The 24,066-nt window shown below is 37.2% G+C and overlaps 1 protein-coding gene across 3 annotated transcripts in view; it reads left to right on the forward strand.

Annotated features, from left to right (window-relative positions):
• The window catches only part of SLC27A6 (solute carrier family 27 member 6), a 105,737-nt gene extending 81,671 nt beyond the window's left edge, over positions 1-24,066 (forward strand). The window contains exons 12-15 of one of the 3 annotated variants that reach the window (XR_005019516.1): positions 11,053-11,153; positions 13,169-13,369; positions 23,382-23,510; positions 23,790-24,066. The gene's annotated coding sequence lies outside the window, so the exon portion shown is untranslated. The remainder of the gene's footprint in view (positions 1-11,052; positions 11,154-13,168; positions 13,370-23,381; positions 23,511-23,789) is intronic. The other 2 variants (XR_005019515.1, XR_005019514.1) reach the window with 2 other exon arrangements.

The following is a 24,066-nucleotide window of genomic DNA, read 5'->3' on the forward strand; positions in this document are numbered from 1 at the left end:
GTCCTAATTTCCAGAACCTGTGAATATGCTACCTTAAATACAAAAGGGACTTTACAGATACAATTGAGTTAAAGATATTGAGATGGGAAGTGTAGCCTAGCTTATCCAGGTGGGCCCAGTGTAATCACAGGAGGCCTTATAAAGGAAGAGAGGAAAGCAGAGGAATCAGAATCAAAGCCAGAGGCAGGAAGATGAAAGCAAAGAGATTTGAAGATGCTAAACTGTTGTCTTTGAGGATGGAGGCCCATGCCATAGACCAAAGAATGCTAGTGGTCTCTAGCAAGAATCTGGAAAAGGCAAGAAAACAGGTTCTCTGAGAACCTCCAGAAGGAAGGAAGCCCTGCCAACACTCTGATTTTAGGACTTTGGACTTCTAGAGGTATAAGATAAATCTGTGTTGTTTTAGGCCACAAAGTTCATGGTATTTTGTCCCAACAGTTGAAACTAATATAGATGCTGAGTTCTAGGACAAAAGAGGATTGAGTTAAAAACAGAGACTGTCTGGTCAGTAGGCGCCTGGCTTCTGATTTTGAAATCTTCTCAGATGTAGCCCATAGGATTGTGAGACTGCTCGTTCATCAGGAAGGGATCAACCTGAAGCACTGAGAGCCAGAGGTTCTGAATTTGGAAAACATAGATCCCGCAGGAGATCTCTAAGTGTTTCGCCAACGAATTGGATGCACTGACCTGGGAAAAGGGGCCATAGCTTTCCTCAGTTTCTCAAAGTAAGTCTAGAACCCCCCCAAAATTTAAGAAGCACCAAATTAGAATGGCGGTTTACTGTTTAATTTTATTAAGTAGTCTTTAAAATCGCCAATTATCATTAAAATTGCAGTCGTACGAGGATGTGAAATAACTGTTGCTTCAGTGACTGCCCACGGGTTCTTTCTGGCCTGCTGAGATGTCCGAGCTGTGCACGCTTAACACAGGATGCTCTCATTTACGCTCTTTGTCTCCTACAGGCGTTGTGTTGGTAACAATGGACTTTTGGATTTGTGATCAGGCAGCTTGGTAGCCATTGAACTTAACATGTTCTAATTTAATTCTTACAAGAGCATCCTGAGGGTCACAAGGAGTCTCCTGAAGCACATGGCTAATCGGGAGTGATCTGGGATTTCAATGCACACCTGAATTTTCATTGACTCTAAGAAGCCATGTGGTAGGGGGAAAATGAATGGGGATTTCTCAAGTACCACACAAGGAAGAGGGTATTTTGTGCAGCTACCTAGAGCTAGGCAGTGGTTCTCAGGTGTGGTTCTGGGGCAGCAGCAACAGCAGCACCTGGGAACTCTAGAAATGCAATTATCTGGCTCTTCTCCAAACCTATTGAATCAAACTCTGAAGGCAGGCCCAGCAATGTGTTTTAACAACCCTCCAGGTGTTTACAGTGTGAAAGTTGGCAAATCATTGAGCTAAAGCATAAAATCGCTTACCTGCTTATTGAATATTTTGCATTGATTTTTGTATTCAAGAAACAATATTCAAATTATAAGTTAGTTTTCCAGGATGGGGAGGGAGATGGGGAAGGAAAAGAAGGAAGGCAATGCAAGTTAACAGGAGAAGAGGAGAAGTTAATTTGATCTTTCTTTTCTTTTTTCCCCCCTTTTCTCTCCTTAAAAAAAGAAACAAATAAACGTTAATACAATCCTTTCCTGATCACTTGTGGTGGCAAATAATTACTTCTTTCTGGGGCACTGGCTGTTAACCTAGGAGACCCTGAGAAAGCTTCCAGGGGTTTATGAGCCTCTTAGGCATTTTTCCTGAGATTAGATTTTTATCATCAGGTCAATAGTTCAGCCTTAGCTAATTTCCTGTAGTCTGAGCAGCTAAACTTATAATACCAAGCATAACTAGGTCAAATTAGATTAAAGCAAACTGCATTGGCTAGGAGTGGCTTAGGACAAACTCCAACAGCCATGGCCATCTGATTTAAATTTCTTGGCTCTCCTAACTTGGCATATTCACTCAACTCCAGCGTGACCTTTCTTAGTTTTAACATTCAATTAGGTGTGCCTAAATCTAGGCTCTCCATATGACAAATGCTGAATAGAAAAGGAGGCTGGGACACTTGTAGACCAGGCAAACAAGGATGTGTGATCTCTATCTAAATAGCAAAGGCTAATATAAATAAAAGATTACTAGGTGCAGTGAGTTGTAGTGAAAGCTTCAAAACCCCTTTTCTGAGCTCTTATGTTGTATCATATCTTTAGGCATGTCCTCTTCTTTGATTTCTGCCATCTCATATGTTCACTGTATCCTGACAACTGGCATTTTCTTTAGTTGACGGACTGGATATCCTTGAAGTCTCAGGGTAGCCTAACTGATGAGAACATAACCTTTGTGGAACATTAGCAACTCCCTTATATCCCATAATGGTCATTCAACTTCAGGCTTGCATGCAAGATTTTTATGAAAATCTATTATTGGATTTGTTCACCATATAATTTATCTTATTTAGAGACTTCATTATGTGGATGACTATTACAAATTGTCATTCCTCATAATTATAACATTTATATTAAAATCAGCTTCAACTGAGTTTTCAGAGTGCAGCTTAATCAATGTATCTTGCTTGGTTTAGCATCTGATCATGCATCATCTACACAACTAATCTTGTACAAACATGTTCACATCTTCATCTTCATTAAGCAGTTTCGCCTATCCTCAGTTGTTAAAAATGTCCTCTCCTTTTTATGGCCAACCACTTACTTACTTCCCGTCAAGACTCCTCTTTCTCACTTGGTATTTTCTCCATCAGTTATGAACTTTTTCTCTTATATTTATCCTATCACTCCCTTGGGTCTTTCTCAGTCTCGAAGTTTATTCCTTCTGGAAGAAAAAAAACAAACAAACCCTTCGTCAATCTTGCACCTCTTTACAGCTACCATCCCATCTCACTATAACTAAGATAAAGTCTTGAAAATCTACTCTGACCTTGTTATTTCCAGTTACTTACTTCCTTTGCATCTTAACTCAGTGAGATCTTATTTTTGATGCCAAAATTGCTCTATAAAAGTACTTAATCATCGACTTATTGTTAAATCCAATATTTATTTATTATTTATTGGATAACAGTAAACAAAATTTATTGTTAAATTTTTTCTTTAGATATACAAGGTTTATTTGACATCTTTGAGTACTTATTTCTTCTTGAAACTCTCGAGTCTCTTGACTTCTAATACACTACTTTCTCTGGGTTTTCTATGTTATCTCAAAGCGCTTTGCTCCTCTTTCTCAACTCAGTTCTTAAATATGGATGCATCTCAGGATTTCAACCTACTGCATTTATGATAACAGTAAACGGCACCATTATCCACCCACCCAATTACTCAAGTCAGAAACTTTTGTCTTTTTAGAGTCAGAAATTGCTCCTTTGGTTCTCACATAATGAGATCTTAAAATATATCTCTTAAATGTCTCCCCGCATCGATTGCCCTTTCCCCATGCCCTTTTCAAACTTTCTAATTCATACTCATTATTCAACAGTCATCAGAGACTTTGTCTTAACCAGGAAATCTTCCCTACTCCATAAGCAGTTTCTGAACAAATCTGCATTAGCAAAACTTGAAGTATTAAAGTAACCGAGTCCATCTCTTGCCAACTGACTGCACATTGCTCATTCACACTGAGAAAAGCAACTGAAAGCCTTTGAGTTATTTAAGACTAACTTCTATTTATTTAAGTTCTGGTAGCTGTCTCATCCAGCCTGTTAACTGGTCATACAATCTGGCCTTGTTTTCATTATCCAGAATAACCAAGCATAAAGCTGTGAAACTGAGATGGGAGAAGGATTCATATGAGCCCCCAGTTCAACATTATTTGCATACTAGGAGAACTGCCAGCTATTCTAGAACAGCTTCAAAGAGCCATAGTAGATCCTAGGAAAACTGAGAGAAAGTGGAATTTGTCTTCTGCACATATCTACCTTTATTTCTATCCTTTCTTTCAGCTTCATGGTATTCCTATCTCTTGTGTGTCTTCTAAGCTATAAATATTTGGAGTCTACTTTCCCCATATCCCTAATATTATATCTATGTTCACTATGTTTTTCCTTAGAGTTAGCTAAGGTAAAGGAAATTGATGTTAAATGTGCTTGCATGAAACTTATGCCCATTTTAATATTGATAGAATTGAGTATGGGGCATTGCATACCATGAATCTGTTAAACCCTTGGCTTATAAATATTAAATATAATATTAATGATTGAATTCTGAGATTCTGACTTTCAATGGATCTTATGCTATTCTATTAAAACTCTTATTTTTAATAAGTTTAAGAAATGAAGAAACCATTTTAACTAGATTAGAAGGAGATGAAATGACATGTAAAAAAACAAAAGGAGAATTATCTTTACTGATAGTAGCAAACTAGGTAATTAAAACCATTCTTCTCACTGAGAACTAGAAAACTTGCATAAAATTTGTTGTAAAACATTTACTTGAAGTGATCACTATCCTAACAAGACAGTAAAAAATTAGTAGATGAGAAGACAGAAATGCAGAGAAATACAGCATCCCTTTGGGGCTGCTTTGGCCCAGAGGTCTTTGGTCAACCCTGAAGTGGTGGTAGAGAAGCTGAGCAACACTATTGAAGAAATTAGAGGATATGGGAACAAAAGTTATCCTCCAGAGCCCACCAATTGTGGGGACCCTTATAAATGCCCAATGCCATAGATTAAGGCTCAAAAAATTGCATTCTAGGAGTTAGCGTAAACTGGGAATGAATCAGCTCTTGCAGAGACTATAGAACAGCTTTAAGGCATCTGAGACGTTCTGAAAAATCCCAATCCTAGCACTTAGTAATTTACATTTAACGTAACTAGTACTTGAAATTATAACCAGTATCAATAGTATTTGAGTTAAAATTTACAATCTTGCTACTTGCTTTCTACATAGTCTATCTCTTTGCTTTTCCTTTCTCTACTTTTGTGACTTCTTTAACCATCTTCCTATTTATCTGTCACTAACTTAAATTTTATCTGGATTAGAATTTGAGTTTCTTGAATCTAACGATTGAAGTCTTCCATTAGTTTTAGGAAATTCTTAGTTGTTATCTCTTCAAATATTCCTTCTGTCCCATTCTTTCTTTCTCTCTTTTTTCTTTCTGGAACTTTAGTTAAAAGTATGGTAGACATTCAGAAAAATACAACTTACTTAAACTGATACAAAAGAAGATAGTAAATCTGAATATTCTATTAAGTAAATTCAATCTTTAATTAAAGATCTATCATACAGTTAAAATACTTAATATATTATCATAGCATCACAAACAGAAAAATAAAAGAAAAAAGAAAATACAGAAACCATTAACATACCTGTGTACATATAGACATTTGACTTACGAAAAATGTAGCACTAGAGAGTGGTGGGAAAATTACATTGATTTCAAAATATTACGCTGTGAAAATTGGATATCCATGTGGGAAAATAATGAAACTTGTTTCAGCATCATGCCACAAGCAAAAATCAATACAAATTGATTGCAAATCTCAATGTGAAAGCAAAAACAATAAAGATTTTAGATGATGAGAGAATATGAACTCGGGAGGTGAAAAATTTTAAACAGAACCAAAACACTAGCTATGAAGAAGGTTAATATCTCTAATTCAATTGAAATTAAGACTTTATGTTTTTCTAAATCTATCATTAAGAAGATGAAAATTCCAGCCACAGATTATGAGAGAACATGTACACACACAGAGAAAACTCACTTTTTATTGAAAAGAATATATAACATTAGGTAAATGGCTAGAATAGCAAAAATCTATAATCCTATATTAAAATAAACTTATTTTTGCATTTTGCATTTTACCCTCTGTGCACAAATATTCTTATATTGTAATCATGGAATACATAAAATTTTGGATTACTTTAGAATAAATATGTTTTAATTTTCTATATTCCCTATTTTTAAAGCCTTCATAGATGTAAATAATAAGGTATTATGCATAATAAAAGCTGGTGCTAATGTATATTTACGTTTTAAAGCAAAGGAACTTTACTCATGAAAAACAGTATGGCATAAGTGGATAACACATGGAAAATATTAAATAAATTAGTTTTATAATTATGTTTTATGGTTTTCATTATAAAAATTAAATAGATTAAAATAAATCAAGTATAAGAAAGCTTTCAGATTTAAAACTTTGTGATAACATTTAGTAAAATTAAAATTTCCCTGAGCTAAAGCCTTAACATTCAAATTAAATTTAACCCATCTTATTTAGAAAGCAGAAGAGTAGCCCATAGTCATAAAATAACAAATATTAGAAATATATGATTATAAATAATGACAAATATTTTTAAACTGAAGATGAAATTTTTATTAGTTTAAAATTCCAGAAGAACATGACCATAAAACCAAACCATTCAAGCTGTAACTTGATTCTTGTTTGAAATTCATCATGGAATACTACTGTAATTAACGTTAATTAAAATATTTAAGCCTCAAAATTATTAGATATAATGTAAGATTATGATCAGGGGAACTAGATCCTATTCCATATTCTGCCACTTATATGTGATGTATACACTTATCCATCTCTGTGTCCAAGTATCCTTTATTGTTTTTTAATATTTATTTATTTATTTGGCCGCGTTGGGTGTTTGTTGCTGTGCACGGGTTTTCTCTAGTTGCAGTGAGCTGGGGCTACTCTTCGTTGCGGTGCGCGGGCTTCTCATTGCGGTGGCTTCTCTTGTTGCGGAGCGCGGGCTCTAGGCACGCAGGCTTCAGTAGTTGTGGCTCGCGGGATCTAGAGCACAAGCTCAGTAGTTGTGGTGCACGGGCTTAGTTGCTCCGCGGCATGTGAGATCTTCCCAGACCAGGGCTCGAACCCGTGTCCCCTGCTTTGGCAGGCGGATTCTTAACCACTGTGCCACCAGGGAAGTCCCAAGTATCCTTTATTATATAAAAATACTTAGTGACAAAGGTTATACTTTTATTTTATTATTATTTTTTTAATTTTTGAATTTTATTTTATTTTTTTATACAGCAGGTTCTTATTAGTCATCCATTTTATACACATCAGTGTATACACGTCAATCCCAATCGCCCGATTCATTACACCACCACCCCCACCCCCCCGGATATACTTTTAAATTTATATAACAATTTTACATATTTGTATACATGATTTATGTATGTGTACATTACAGGAATATGTAAATATACAAATGGTAAGAAATTCCTCTACTTAAAATTGTTTTTCAGATTTTATGTTATTGCTTAGCCATCCACATATACTTTATCTCAGCAATTATATTCTACACAGGAAAAGAAATACTTCTAGTCCAAAAGGGATAGTTTGATCTTAATAGTAAATAGTCACTGATAACCAACTAGTTGTCAGGCATTGTGTTTGATGCTGCTTTCTGAAGGCAAGAACATATGAACAATTACATTTTTTCATTTTAATAACTTTTAATAATTGTAATCTAGATGAGTGCCAACATTGACACACACATGAATCACTAGATGATGAGGTTAAAATGAAAACTCTGATTCTGTAAGTTTCAGGACCCAAGATTCTGCATTTCTAACAAATTCCCAGATGATCCCCATGTTGCTAGTGCAGAGGTCATGCTTTGACAGCAAGGGCGAGCCTCCTTCACTGACTTCTGTTTAAAAGTTCCCCAGGTTTTTTTCTTTTCAATTGTTTATTCCCCTTGGTGTTTGGCATTCTGTACTTGTTACAAGGTTATTTCCTTACTTCCTGGTGTTACTCCTCTTGAAGTATAATCTACATATTAAAAGATACCCCATACTTTCTCATTTATCATTTATTTTTCAGCCAACTGTGCCATCAGTTAATGAAAACAGTTGCTCTGTGAAAGTTCCCTGTCCTTGTGAAAAATATTCCCTTTCTTTTTATAGATCTATCTTCTGTAGGGGAAAACTCAGTTGGGACCAAACAAACTAGATGCCAGAAGCACAGATACGAGACTTCAGTCCAAATGAGCTCAGGGGCTGTAGACGGCACAGGCAGGACAGACGGGAAGAAAATGAGGTGGAAATAGATGAGAAACGCATTTGCTAAAGGAGTCCTGGAGTTTAAATTTAGTTAGCCCACAAGGGAATTTAATTTTGCAGACCTAGAAACTGACAGACATCCCTGGGATAAAAGTAAATTGTGTCATATCCTGCTGCCTGTCTATCTTTATACAGGCTACATAGTGTTTTAACTTCATCATATTAATTTGGCAAAGCATTGGAAGCTCCTTGTGTCTGTCTTTTCCAGGTATCACCCTAGGCCTAGTTTAGCATGAATAAAATGCCAGACTGCTTCCTGATCCTGCTCATTGATAAAAGTCACAGAGAAATCACTAAACTAGTATTTTTCAGCAGTTCTTAACTTCCTGAACTGGCCTCCTATTGCTTCCAGCGTTAGCCTGTGTATACCCTAATGTATGTGTGTGTGTGTGTGTGTGTGTGTGTGTGTGTGTGTGTGTGTGTGTGTGTGTGTGTGTTGGAATTTAACTTGTTGTTTTAGTTGGCAGTCTCCATTTCTAGAGTAGCCACATCCAAATTTGAGGTAGAGACTGATGAATGTAATGCAGAGAGCCAAGGTATTGAGCTTAATGCCATGACAGAGTGGGATTTTTTTTTTTTTTTGGCTGTGCCATGTGGCATGGGGAATCTTTAGTACCTGACCAGGGATCAAACCCATGCCCCCTGCGGTGAAAGCTCACAGTCTTAACCACTGGACTGCCAGGGAAGTCCCATGAGTGGGATTTTTGGACTGTCTTTCTTGGAGTAGGGGTAGATGTATTCTCTTTGTGGGACAGAGAGTGAACCAGTTGAACCACATTTGATAAACAGAATGATGGTTTTATATAGTCACTATGCTGTTTATCAAATATTTCCAATTTCTTTCCAGGCATATCATGGAAAATCTATCAGTTCCCGTTGAAGTTACAGGTGGCCATGAGATTTGCTAGGGACAACCAAGTGTGGTCAGAAACAATATATATCAATTTGGAGAGAAAGCTCTGATGATCACAGAAGCTTTTACCTCCCAGATAATTACATTGGTCAGAGCCTTCTCTAACCCATGCTGAATATGTAATGTACTTAAAGAAAAATTATTTATTGGGTTAAGTCATTATATTAGGGTTTGTCTGTTACTGTAGCATAAATTACTACCTATTCTGACTAAAGTAGACTTCAATTTGCTCAATCTCTGTTCTAATCTTTTCTGACTCTTCTTTCTCTCATCTCTCCCCTACCTCTCTCAAACTCTAGAGTTTCTTTCAGTCTGTACCTCATAATCTGTGATGAACGAGTAGGCTTTTTCAGAGTCTCCCAATAGTCAACACATAAGAAGCCACCAATATCTACTTTTAAGGTCAAGCCTGGGAGATGCCACAGTACTCAAGCGGAATTCATAGGGACAATATAAATGATCTCTTTATCATCTGGAAATGACTCACATTAGCTAATGTCTGGCCTTCCAAGTACTGGCCATATGTTTTTGTTGTAAATACTATTAACTGATGGACTGTAGCCATTATCTCAATTAGCAGATATTTAAGCCTGGATGAGCAGTACAAAAATCCTCGACAGTTGGCAGCATGTTTAGATTCTGTTGTGTTTAGCTACAGGGAAGGTGAACTATAAGAAGTTCAGTGCTTGTCTTTCTTTGATCTGTGTGGAATCTATGTTTGTCTCAAGAAATCCCTTTAGTGAACTACATGTATTAATGACAATAAAAACAACTTGAAAATAATTATAATTTCCCACTAGAGTTAGCAAATATCAGTTTGACTTTTAGGTTAATTTGTCAAGCAATATATCAGACCACAAAATCAGCAATGACATTTGGGATGCTTATATTTTAAAATGAGTTGAGTTTTGAGAATATATATATATATATATATATATATATATATATATATATATATACATATACATATAGAATGCTGGAAATCAATTAGTAAAAAATAAACCCAAATGGCAAAGAATTAAAATAGGCAGTTATTAGATGAAATCTAAATGTCTAACAAAAATATAAGAATGTTTAACCTTATAATTAATCAATGAAAGGAAAATTAAAACCACAGAAATATCGTTAAATGCTGTAAGACTGGCAAAAATAGAGAAAGAGTCAAAGAATTGGCCAAAAGGTATGGAAAATTGAACCTCATATTTTCTTAGTAGAATATGAACTCAGTAAGAAACCAATTTGGCCATATTTAATAAACCTCCATATGATCCTAACCTGTGACTGACAAATTTCATTTCTGATAATATATTCTAGGGAATCTATCACGAGTTCACAAGGAGCATATAAAAGAATGTTCACTGCAATATTTCTTTGGAATAGCAAAAAACTGAAGACCCCTAAATATCCATATATAGTGAATGAATGAAGGGATTGTATTATATTCATTCAATGAAACACTATGGAAGTGTTACAATAAATGAACTAGAGCCGTAGAATAAGTGTGGATATATATTGAATAGATAATGTTACATGGAAAATAAATAAAAAATGGATACCATTCAAGTAATTTTAAAAATTCCAGTAATCGTAGATTTTTATTCAAACATACTTTCATACCCAGAGTAAAATACTTGATCAGGAAGAATATGCACCAACTCCAGAAAAGGTTTTCTCTCGGGTGAGGAGAGGGTTCTCAGGAGACATTGTAAAGGGATTTCAACTACATCTGTCATATTTCATTACTTAAAGGAAATTTTATGATAAGCAAAAAAAAAAAAAAACAAGGGAAAAGCAGTAAAATAATCACTAAAAATTTTAAATATAAAAAGTCAAAACAAAGTGAAATATCATAGATAGTATCAGTTAAAATTTTGTTGCATTAAAAATTTTTCTATAGATAAGAGTATTTTAACCTAATTAAATTTATACTCTTTACAAATGTCTCTTGCTTTTAAATTTTTATATTTTAAATATGTTTTCATATTGTATTGTATAGACTATGCATCACTTTTACCAGTGGAAGGTGGGGGAAAGTGATGTCTGTCACTTCTGGATTAAGGCTTTAAGTGAATATAGCTTCCCCGTGCTCTCTTGTCTCTTCTGTTTTCCAGGTGCAGATGATGAATAGGGGATGGCAATGCTTTAGCAAGAAGCCTCCTCATCTTTAAATCAGGATGTCTAGGAAAGCCACCCTACCAGGGCTGTCACATGAGTGAGAAATAAACCTCTTTTGTGTTTAAACCAGTTTACATGTTTGGAAGCAGTTACAGCACCTTAACCTACAGCAATTTACACAATAGAATTCTTAGATCAAAGATCATTAATATGTTCAAGGTTTTTGATACATGAAGTCAAGTTGTTTTTTTAAAGGATTATATTAATTTACATGCTGACCGGAAATATATGAAGGATTGTCTTATTCCACCTACCAACATATAATATTTTAAAAAATATTTTTATATGATGTGGTATTATTCTTTGAATACATCTTTCCAGTATTTTGTAGAATAGCAATACCTGTGGTGTCTCAGAACTGGTGGGACAGCTTAAGGCTATACACTGAAGTGCATGTGAGCTCTTGTGCTAGTTTGGTCAAAGGAGAATGAGATTCTGTGGAAGGAAGATGTGGCCTTTGGGCCAAGTGACCTGACCCTAAGAGTGTGGTGATGTGAAGAACTATGAAATTTGCTTTGGTGAAACTGGGTGTATGGGGGAGAGAAATAGAAAATGATTTGGTTTGAATGGTGCTATAAAGAATGTAGACTTGGGAAAGGATATAAATACAGAGCTTCCTGGAAGAGAAAAGCTGATTGGTTAAAATAGCCTCACCTGAGCAAGAAAAGCAGCGATAGGTGGGTCAAAGACTTCAAAGGGCAAAGCCTATAGGTCTCCATAGCCCAAAGGTTACAGGATTGTCTACTAGAAGAGTGACAGATTTGATGCCATGGGATGTTTAGCCTTAACCCTTTCCTGGGATCTGTGGGTTACTGAATAAGATTTAGGGCTGAAATATTGGGAGTACAGGGGTCTAGAAAGCTTTTCCAGAAGGGTCTGTCTTAAAAATTAAAAATGATAAGGAGTATCTAGCTTGTTTACTGCTTATTGCCAACAATGGTGTTCCTTTGATGGATTGGTTGAAAGTCCATTCATTCAGCAAATACTTCAACTGGATACAGTTTATATAGCATACTTTTCTCACATTATTCTAAAAACCCTGCACTTAAAGTGATTTTGTGTGTATAAGATGATAAAGTACACAATAGAACAAAGAGTCCTGCCAGAGATGAGAAAGTGGGGAAATTCCATAACCTAGGAGTACTGCCTTTAAAGGAGAAACTTCTTTTCATTTGATTTCTATCTTGGCACATCAGTCTGGAGAATTCTTCTATAGGAATGATGGAACCTGGGTTCAAATCCAGATACTGCCATTTAATGAATATTTGATCTTGGATGAGTTGTATAATCTCTCTCTGTCTCAATTTCGTCACCAGTAAATGGAGATAATAACTATATTTCTCTCAATGGCTGTGTGATTAAGTGAATTATATGTGTAATGTGCTGTAGCGGTCTGAATCATGGCTGCCAAAGATATCTGGTCCTAATCCCTGGAACCTGTAAATGTCTCTTTATATGGTAAAAAGTGACTTTGTAGATGTGATTAAGTAAAGGATCTTGAGATGCCGAGATTATCCAGGTAGACACTAGAAGTGATCACATGTATATAAATGTATCACAGGTATATATAAGAGGGAGGAAGATTTGACTATAGACAGACATAGAAGAAGGTGATGTGAAGATGGAGATTGGAATGATGTGACCACAAGCCAAGGGATGCCAGTACCCACCAGAATCTGGAAGAGAAAAGAAGTAGATCCTCCTCCAGAGTCTCCAGAGAGAGCATGGCCTTGGTGACATTTTAATTTCAGCCCAATGATACTGAGTTTGGACATCTGGCCTCTAGGACTGTGACACAATATATTTCTGTTGTTTTAAGTCACCTAGTTTATGGTAATTTGATAAAGGCCACAGGAAACTAACATGAATGCTTAGACCCATGCTTGTAACATACTAAACATTATAAAAGTATATGCTATTAGTATTCTAAGAAAATGGCCATAAGGTCACACTCTGAAGTACAGAACTGGACAGCTCAAAGATCATTAACTGTGTATTTTCAAGGAACTTATTTGTAATAAGTAATTTGTATTTGTGTCTGTTTGGGTACAGAAGTGAATTCAAGAAAGAAGCAAATTCTGATGTGGGAAGTGAATAGAACATTCCATGTGGCTCCTTCCACCAGAAGACCTTTCAATCAGGTGCAGCTGTGGAACCTGAGAGGGAGACAGTGGCCATACTGCAATGCCCTCTCCTTCTGCTCAACCAAGAAGATATCCCATTTGTATTCCAGGCAGCAAACTCACCTGGGAGGTTTGTGAAGTATTTTTCAAAGCCTTGAAAACAGTGGCCCTGAATAGTATCTTGAGCTAAAATTTGCTTCCCAAATAACAATGAGAAACCCATTCAAGAGAAGGTGGTCTACTGCAGTGATTAAGAGCCTTTAGAGTGAAACTGACCTCTTACTGAACCCCTAATCTGTACTTACAAATTGCATGACCCCATACAGCTGGCTCTCCTCTCTGGACCTCCATTTTCTCTGTAAACTTGGGGTTGGGGTGGGGAACTAAGGGGGAGGAAGCCAACATTGCCTCATTGGATTATTATAGGAATCAAATTAAATAACGCATGTAAAGTGCTTAGTCTTGGACTGGAAAGCAGTAAATATTCAATAAATAGTCTCCAGAAAAGGTGAGGCCAAAGCAGTAATTCATTCAGAAACATGGAGGATTAAGTAGACAACTAAGTTCAATAAGGCTAAGGGATCGTAAAAAATCTGTGCACAAATAGTCCCAATAGTTTTTTCTTTATTTGTTTTAGCCCCATATATTGTTTTATCCTTTTAACATGTTTATCAGAGTATAATTGCTTTACAATGGTGTGTCAGTTTCTGCTTTATAACAAAGTGAATCAGTTATACATATACATATGTCCCCATATCTCTTCCCTCTTGCATTTCCCTCCCTCCCACCCTCCCTATCCCACCCCTCTAAGTGGTCACAAAGCACCGAGCTGATCTCCCTGTGCTATGCAGCTGCTTCCCACTAGCTATCTATTTTATGTTTGGTAGTGTATATATGTCCATGTCACTCTCTCACTTTGTCCCAGCTTACCCTTCCCCCTCCCCATATCCTCAAGTCCATTCTCTAGTAGGTCTGCATCTTTATTCCTGTCTTTCCCCTAGGTTCTTCTGACCATTTTCTTTTTTTTTTTTAGATTCCATATATATGTATTAGCATACGGTATTTGTTTTTCTCTTTCTGACTTTTTTCACTCTGTATGACAGACTCTAGGTCCATCCACCTCACTACAAATAACTCAGTTTCGTTCCCTTTTATGGCTGAGTAATATTCCATTGTATATATGTGCCACATCTTCTTTATCCATTCATCTGTTGATGGACACTTAGGTTACTTCCATGTCTGGCTATTGTAAATAGAGCTGCAATGAACATTGTGGTACATGACTCTTTTTGAATTATGGTTTTCTCAGGGTATATGCCCAGTAGTGGGATTGCTGGGTCATGTGGTAGTTCTAGTTTTAGTTTTTTAAGGAACCTCCATTCTGTTCTCCATAGTGGTTGTATCAATTTACATTCCCACCAAAAGTGCAAGAGGGTTCCCTTTTCTCCACACCCTCTCCAGCATTTACTGTTTGTAGGTTTTTTAATGATGGCCATTCTGACTGGTGTGAGGTGATACCTCATTGGAGTTTTGATTTGCATTTCTCTAATGATTAATGATGTTGAACATTCTTTCATGTGTTTGTTGGCAATCTGTATATCTTCTTTGGAGAAACATCTATTTAGGTCTTCTGCCCATTTTTGGATTGGGTTGTTTGTTTTTTTGATATTGAGCTGCATGAGTTGCTTGTATGTTTTGGAGATTAATCCTTTGTCAGTTGCTTCATTTGCAAATATTTTCTCCCATTCTGAGGGTTGTCTTTTGGTCTTGTTTATGGTTTCCTTTGCTGTGCAAAAGCTTTTAAGTTTCATTAGGTCCCATTTGTTTATTTTTGTTTTTATTTCCATTTCTCTAGGGTGGGTCAAAAAGGATCTTGCTGTGATTTATGTCATAGAGTGTTCTGCCTATGTTTTCCTCTAAGAGTTTGATAGTGTCTGGCCTTACATTTAGGTCTTTAATCCATTTTGAGTTTATTTTTGTGTGTGGTGTTAGGGAGTGTTCTAATTTCATTCTTTTACATGTAGCTGTCCAGTTTTCCCAGCACCAATTACTGAAGAGGCTGTCTTTTCTCCACTGTATATTCTTGCCTCCCTTATCAAAGATAAGTTGACCATATGTGCATGGGTTTATCTCTGGGCTTTCTATCCTGTTCCATTGATCTATGTTTCTGTTTTTGTGCCAGTACCATACTGTCTTGATTACTGTAGCTTTGTAGTATAGTCTGAAGTCAGGGAGCCTGATTCCTCCAGCTCCGTTTTGCTTTCTCAAGATGGCTTTGGCTATTCGGGGTCTTTTGTGTTTCCATACAAATTGTGAAATTTTTTGTTCTAGTTCTGTGAAAAATGCCAGTGGTAGTTTGATAGGGATTGCATTGAATCTGTAGATTGCTTTGGGTAGTAGAGTCATTTTCACAATGTTGATTCTTCCAATCCAAGAACATGGTATATCTCTCCATCTATTGGTATCATCTTTAATTTCTTTCATCAGTGTCTTATAATTTTCTGCATACAGGTCTTTTGTCTCCTTAGGTAGGTTTATTCCTAGGTAGTTTATTCTTTTTGTTGCATTGGTAAATGGGAGTGTTTTCTTAATTTCACTTTCAGATTTTTCATCATTAGTGTATAGGAATGCAAGAGGTTTCTGTGCATTAATTTTGTATCCTGCTACTTTACCAAATTCATTGATTAGCTCTAGTAGTTTTCTGGTAGCATCTTTAGGATTCTCTATGTATAGTATCATGTCATCTGCAAACAGTGACAGCTTTACTTCTTTTCCAATTTGGATTCCTTTTATTTCTTGTTCTTCTCTGATTGCCAGGGCTAGGACTTCTAAAACTGTGTTGAATAATAGTGGCAAGAGTGGACATCCTTGTCTTGTTCCTGATCTTAGTGGAACTGGTTTCAGTTTTTCACCATTGAGGACGATGTTGGCTGTGGGTTTGTCATATATGGCCTTTATTATGTTGAGGAAAGTTCCCTCAATGCTTACTTTCTGGAGGTTTTTTTATCAAAAATGGGTGCTGAATTTTGTCAAAAGCTTTCTCTGCATCTATTGAGATGATCATATGGTTTTTCTCCTTCAGTTTGTTAATATGGTGTATCATGTTGATTGATTTGCATATATTGATGAATCCTTGCCTTCCTGGGATAAACCCCACTTGATCATAATGTATGATCCTTTTAATGTGCTGTTGGATTCTGTTTGCTAGTATTTTGTTGAGAATTTTTGCATCTATATTCATCAGTGACATTGGCCTGTAGTTTTCTTTCTTTGTGACATCTTTGTCTGGTTTTGGTATCAGGGTGATGGTGGCCTCGTAGAATGAACTTGGGAGTGTTCCTCCCTCTGCTATATTTTGGAAGAGTTTGAGAAGGATAGGTGTTAGCTCTTCTCTAAATGTTTGATAGAATTCCCCTGTGAAGCCATCTGGTCCTGGGCTTTTGTTTCTTGGAAGATTTTTAGTCACAGTTTCAATTTCAGGGCTTGTGATTGGTCTGTTCACTTTTTCTATTTCCTCCTGGTTCAGTCTCGGCAGGTTGTGCATTTTTAAGAATTTGTCCATTTCTTCCAGGTTGTCCATTTTATTGGCATAGAGTTGCTTGTAGTAATCTCTCATGATCCTTTGTATTTCTGCAGTGTCAGTGGTTACTTCTCCTTTTTCATTTCTAATTCTGTTGATTTGAGTCTTCTTCCTTTTTTTCTTGATAATTCTGGCTAATGGTTTATCTTCTCAAAGAACCAGCTTTTAGTTTTATTGATCTTTGCTATCATTTCCTTCATTTCTTTTTCATTTATTCATGATCTGATCTTTATGATTTCTTTCCTTCTGCTAACTTTGGGGTTTTTTTGTTCTTCTTTCTCTAATTGCTTTAGGTGTAAGGTTAGGTTGTTTATTTGAGATGTTTCTTGTTTCTTAAGGTAGGCTTGTATAGCTATAAACTTCCCTCTTAGAACTGCTTTTGCTGCATCCCGTAGGTTTTGGGTCGTTGTGTTTTCATTGTCATTTGTTTCTAGCTATTTTTGATTTCCTCTTTGATTTCTTCAGTTATCTCTTGGTTATTAAGTAGTGTGTTGTTTAGCCTCCATGTGTTTGTATTTCTTACAGATTTTTTCCTGTAATTGATATCTATTCTTATAGCATTGCGGTTGGAAAAGATACTTGATACTATTTCAATTTTCTTACATTTACCAAGGCTTGATTTGTGACCCAAGATATGATCTATCCTGGAGAATGTTCCATGAGCACTTGAGAAGAATGTGTATTTTGTTGTTTTTGGATGAAATGTCCTATAAATATCAATTAAGTGCATCTTGTTTAATGTATCATTTACAGCTTGTGTTTCCTTATTTATTTTCATTTTGGATGATCTGTCCATTGGTGAAAGTGGGGTGTTAAAGTCCCCTACTATGATTTTGTTACTGTCGATTTCCCCTTTTATGGCTGTTAGTATTTGCCCTATGTATTGAGGTGCTCCTATGTTGGGTGCATAAATATTTACAATTGTTATATCTTCTTCTTGGATTGATCCCTTGATCATTATTTAGTGTCCTTCTTTGTCTCTTGTAATAGTCTTTGTTTTAAAGTCTATTTTGTCTGATATGAGAATTGCTACTCCAGCTTTCTTTTGATTTCCATTTGCATGGAATATCTTTTTCCATCCCCTCACTTTCAGTCTGTATGTGTCCCTAGGTCTGAAGTGGGTCTCTTGTAGACAGCATATATACTGGTCTTGTTTTTGTATCCATTCAGCCAGTCTATGTCTTTTGGTTGGAGCATTTAATCCATTTACATTTAAGGTAGTTATCGATATGTATGTTCCTATTACCATTTTCTTAATTGTTTTGGGTTTCTTTTTGTAGGTCTTTTCCTTCTCTTGTGTTTCATGCCTAGAGAAGTTCCTTTAGCATTTGTTGTAAAGCTGGTTTGGAGGTGCTGAATTCTTTTAGCTTTTGCTTGTCTGTAAAGCTTTTAACTTCTCCATCAAATCTGAATGAGATCCTTGCTTGGTAGAGTAATCTTGGTTGTAGGTTTTTCTCTTTCATCACTTTAAATATGTCCTGCCACTCCCTTCTGGATTGCAGGTTTCAGCTGTTAACCTTATAGGGATTTCCTTATGTGTTACTTGTTGTTTTTCCCTTGCTGTTTTTAATATTTGTTCTTTGTATTTAATTTTTGATAATTTGATTAATATGTGTCTTGGCATGTTTCCCCTTGGATTTATCCTGTATGGGACTCTCTGTGCTTCCTGGACTTGATTAACTATTTCCTTTCCCATATTAGGGAAGTTTTCAACTATAATCTCTTCAAATATTTTCTCAGTCCCTTTCTTTTTCTCTTCTTCTTCTGGGACCCCTATAATTTGAATGTTGGTGCGTTTAATGTTGTCCCAGAGGTCTCTGAGACTGTCCTCAATTCTTTTCATTCTTTTTTCTTTATTCTGCTCTGCAGTAGTTATTTCCACTATTTTATCTTCCAGGTCACTTATCCGTTCCTCTGCCTCAGTTATTCTGCTATTGATCCCTTCTAGAGAATCTTTAATTACATTTATTGTGTTGTTCATCACTGTTTGTTTGCTCTTTAGTTCTTCTAGGTCCTTGTTAAATGTTTCTTGTGTTTTCTCCATTCTATTTCCAAAATTTTGGATCATCTTTCCTATCATTATTCTGAAATCTTTTTCAGGTAGACTGCCTATTTCCTCTTCATTTGTTAGGTCTGGTGGGTTTTCGCCTTGCTCCTTCATCTGTGGGTGTTTCTCTGTCTTCTCATTTTACTTAACTTACTGTGTTTGGGGTCTCCTTTTCACAGGCTGCAGGTTCATAGTTTCCGTTGTTTTTGGTGTCTATCCCCAGTGACTAAGGTTGGTTCAGTGAGTTGTGCAGGCTTTCTGGTGGAGGGGGCTAGTGCCTGTGTTCTGGTTGATGAGGCTGGATCTTGTCTTTCTTGTGGGCAGGTCCATTTCTGGTGGTGTGTTTTGGGGTGTCTGTGGCCTTATTATGATTTTAGGCAGCCTCTGTGCTAATGGATGGGGTTGTGTTCCTGTCTTGCCAGTTGTTTGGCATAGGGTGTCTTGCACTGTAGCTTGCTGGTCGTTTAGTGGAGCTGGGTCTTGGCGTTGAGATGGAGATCTCTGGGAGATTTTTGCTGTTTGATATTATGTGGAGCTGGGAGGTCTCTTGTGGACCAGTGTCCTGAACTTGGCTCTCCCACCTCAGTGGCACAGCCATGATGCCTGGCTGGAGCACCAAGAGCCTGTCCTCCACACTAGCCCCATATATTGTTTTCTTCACTCCTAAAGGTTACAAATCCAGTAGCACAATATCTGGGGGTTTCAGAATAGGATTGGAGAGGTTGTTCCTGAAAAGGAAAGTAATAAGAGATAGTCCAATCTTGTAGTAAGCTTAAAATGGGGGAAAGGGACTTCCCTGGTGGCGCAGTGGTTAAGAATCCACCTGCCAATGCAGGGGACACAGGTTGGAGCCCTGGTCCGGGAAGAAGAGCCCACGTGCCGTGGGGCAACTAAGCCCGTGCACCACAGCTACTGAGCCGGTGTGCCTAGAGCCCATGCTCTGCAACAAGAGAAGCCACAACAATGAGAAGCCCGCGCACTACAATGAAGAGTAGCCCCTGCTCGCAGCAACTAGAGAAAACCCACGCGCAGCAACGAAGACCCAATGCAGCTAAAATATAAATAAATAAATAAATAAATAAATAAATAAATAAATTTTTTAAAAAATTTGGGGAAAATCCTGCCTATGAAAGTAGATGCTGGCTTCAAAGCAATATTAATTATGGAAATTCTATTTTTGCCAAGTTTTAGCTCCAGAAAGGAAGTTATGAGAAATCACTTTAACTCTTCATAGCTTGATTTTAAAATTTAAGGAGATGACAGAATCGACAATTTAAAGTGGCCACAGAGCCCACATGTATTACCACAGTGGAGAAAGCACAAGGCCTCCCTGTCTGCTTCAATCACAGTGCTCATGCGTTGAAAACATTGCAGGTTTGCGAGTAGAGTAATGGAGTGGAACCTGGGGCAATTGCCATCTGCCGCCTTTGCTAAGCAAAGCCAAAAAGGGAAGGCTGAAATTTGGCTAAAGTTGTGATAGTTTATAGCCCTTATTCTTTATTGTCCGCCAGAAGCCATTCCCTCCTTCCTCCTTAGTACCAAAATACCTATTTTTATTTCTACAGGTGGGTATGTGCCCCACTTCTGGCCAATGGCATGCCAGCAGAAGTTTGCTCAGGGGTTTCTGGAAAAGATTTTTTCCTTCAGTAGTGGCAAGGGAGTGACAGAAAACTGTCTCTCCCTTGAGTTGCACTTGCTTCCAGGCACTGAATATAATTGTGTGATGCTTGGAACTGCAGCGCCTACCATGGGGCCAGGAGGGGAAAGGTGAGAGAATTAGATGCCAACCTTAAACTAGACATCACTGCAGCCACAAGCCTCCTCTGGACTTCTAGTTACATGCAAAATGTAAACTCTTTGCCAGGAATTCTATTTCTTGCAAGTAAAAGTATTTCTAATGGATACAATACATATAAATAAATTCAGATTGTCAGTAATTTAGGTTCAGAGACCTTGGAGCACACTATGATGTAACTATATTATAACATCTTTGGGGAGAGAATGGGAAATGACTTTGAATTACTCAACCAGAGAATAGAAAAGAATGTTAAGGAGAATAGAAAAGAGTGTTAAGGAGAAAGACTAATCAGTTAAATTTAGTTATTCATTGGTTTGTTCGAGTATTTATTGAGTTGTATTTGACTGGTACTGTGCTACTGAGAATAATTTGATGAAAGAGGTGAACAAAGTATCTGCCTTTGTGTAGTGTGTACACTTCATAAATAGACTTATGGAAAAGATGAATACTGGATGGCAAGTGCTTAAAACAAAAACAAAGATAATAATATGATGAGCGAGGGGGTTCCGCTGCCGGAATCTCCTCTGGATAGAATTGAAGGATGAGAAGGAGCCCAGCATGGGAAAATCTTGGGAAACAACCTTGCAAGCAGAGTAAGTGCAAAGCTTTTTTTTTTTTTTTTTTTAAGATCTTATGTGGCCAATTTACTAGTTTATTTATTTATTTATTTTTGGCTGTGTTGGGTCTTCGTTTCTGTGCGAGGGCTTTCTCCAGTTGCGGCAAGTGGGGGCCACTCTTCATCGCGGTGCATGGGCCTCTCACTGTCGCGGCCTCTCTTGTTGCGGAGCACAGGCTCCAGACGCGCAGGCTCAGTGATTGTGGCTCATGGGCTCAGTTGCTCCGCGGCATGTGGGATCTTCCCAGACCAGGGCTCGAACCCATGTCCCCTGCATTGGCAGGCAGACTCTCAACCACTGCGCCACCAGGGAAGCCCAGTGCAAAGCTTTGAAACAGGAAAATTCCTAGAGAATTCAATGTGGCTGGGGCAGTGTGATACAAGCACAGACATGAGGTGAGCACAGAGAGGCAGCACCTAAGTCAGACTTTGTGAGCCCTAGCAGACCAAGGTGAGAAAGTGGATTTCATCTCACTTTAAATTGGAAGCTAATGAGGGTTTTTAAGGAGAGAAGTGGGATGTTCTCATTTATGTTTTCAACAGTTCACTTTGTCTGGAGCATGGGCTAGGGGGCAAGAGTTGAATCAGGGAAACCACTTGGCAGTAATCCAATAAGAGCTGATGTGCTTCAACTAGGAGTGTTGCAACCTGAGAGTCAATAGTTAGTAGAAGCAATGGACTTTGCTCGTGAAATGAATGTTGTCGTGCTGGAGGGGGATAAGTCAAGAAGGACTCACATGTTTCTAGCTTGATCACTGTGAGGCTGTCTCACTTTCTGAGATAGTGCCACTTTCTAAGATGGGGAAGACTTTGAAAAAAAAAAACTATTTACAGAATGAAAATTAAAAGTTCTGCTTTGACCATGGTATGTTTGAGAAGTCCTGGGGACGTGGGTGGAGAGGTCAAGCCAGCAGTTTGACACATGAGTCTGAAGGTCAAGGAGGAGTCAGCACTGGAGAAATAAATTTGGTTTTTGTAACATCTGGATGGCATGAAAATGATGGGAATAGATCATAATCATTTGAGGAAAGTGTGCAGAGAAGAAAAGAGGATCCAGGACTGAGGCCTGCTGTGTGCTGACATTTAAAAGTCAAATAATGAAAGAACAACATTAAAAAAAAAAAAGGCTGGTGAAAGCAGTCAGTAAGAAGGAAAATTAGGGGAATATAAAGTAATGGCAGCTACAACCTAAAAAGGTTTCAAAAAGCAGAGAGTGATCTGAGATGTGTTGAATATATTTGAAAAGTCTGGTAAGTTCAGGGCACAGATATGGTCCTTAGCCATAGGCATGGTCACAGGATTTGGCAAAAAGATCACTGGTGACCTTGACAAGAGCAGGGGACTCAGGAAGGCAGAAGCCATAGTGGGGTGAGTTAAGGAGTAAATGCAAAGAGAATCGGAATTACCTCTTCCAAGAAGTTTTTCTATGGAGAGCAGAGAAATGGGTTCATATTTATAGGAGAAGAGGAAAAGAGTTAATTCATTATCACCTCACTTCATGTCTAATGAGAGAGATCAGTAGAGAGGGAGAAATTTTTCATGTAGAACAGCAGTGGGGATAATTGCAGAACAGAAGTCTCTGAGAGATGGAAGATCCAGAGCCCAAGTGGAGCACTTGGTAGGAGCAAGGGTGCTTCCTTCAGCTTGTGAGGAGGGAAGATGTGGATGGTAAACGCTGTGCTGACCTGAAAAGCTCTGCGTACTATGCCGTCTTACATAAGGGACTTCAGCATCCACAGATTTTGGTATCTGAGGTGCGGGGTGTCTTGGAACTATTCCCCCATGGATACCAAGGGACAGCTGTACTAACTTTTGTCAAAGAATGGCAAATCACAAAATTGCATTTGCCAAGCATGACACAGCCATCTGCAGCAGAGCAGTGAAGACAAGCAACAATGTGATTAAGGATTCCAAACCAGCCATAACCGAACTTTAGGAAATTAAAGCCATGCAATTGTGATTAAAATTAATTGGGATTAGTGAGATATTGCTAAACTGTCTTAGGTTGATGATTTCAAGATCTTAAGATAAATTTTGGACACAATAGGAGTTCTGGATTTAGGAAAGAGTTTATAATTCTGCTTTTTCCTTTCTACTCTAGGAACCCCTTTATTGAAAAATGAGCCAGACTCAGCAATGCACAGAAACTTCCTGATGAGATATGTGGAAATTCTAAAATACAAAATAGAATAAATTATAAACACCTTTCTGTCTTCAAAATATGATCATGGTAAGGTGAATGTTGTAAAATAGAAATGTGACTCTGAAAGTATGTTCTTTGAAAAGAAAATAAGGAAAGACAGAGTTAGGAATACCTTACCAGGCCAAAATTATGACTGCCTTTAATATAGTAATATATATCTAAATTATACCAAGAAATAAGGATAATAGACATTTAAGACCTTGTTGTAAATAATACAAAAGAAAATATAATTAGGCAACTCCCTCATTTTCTTATTCCAAAATTATTAACCTGCCTGTATGTTTAACCAAATTTCATTCTCAATAGAACAACTGTCTGATCCTACAAGAAGCCCGAACTCCCTTCAATCTTATTCACTGATTGAATACATTGATGAATTGATGAAAAATTCAAACAATTCAATTTTATATTAATGTGAGTTTGAATAAGATTATGAGTGACACTCACAGCTGGATGCACCAGCAATTAACTGTAAGATCTTTGGTGATGTTGTAATCAAATAATAATAATAAATCCTAGCAATAATGTTCTGCTAGATGTCTCTACTAAGTGATCTCTAAGGTCTCCTCTGGTCATAAAATTT

Source organism: Balaenoptera musculus, chromosome 3, assembly GCF_009873245.2.
Source record: "Balaenoptera musculus isolate JJ_BM4_2016_0621 chromosome 3, mBalMus1.pri.v3, whole genome shotgun sequence".
NCBI lineage: Eukaryota > Metazoa > Chordata > Mammalia > Artiodactyla > Balaenopteridae > Balaenoptera > Balaenoptera musculus.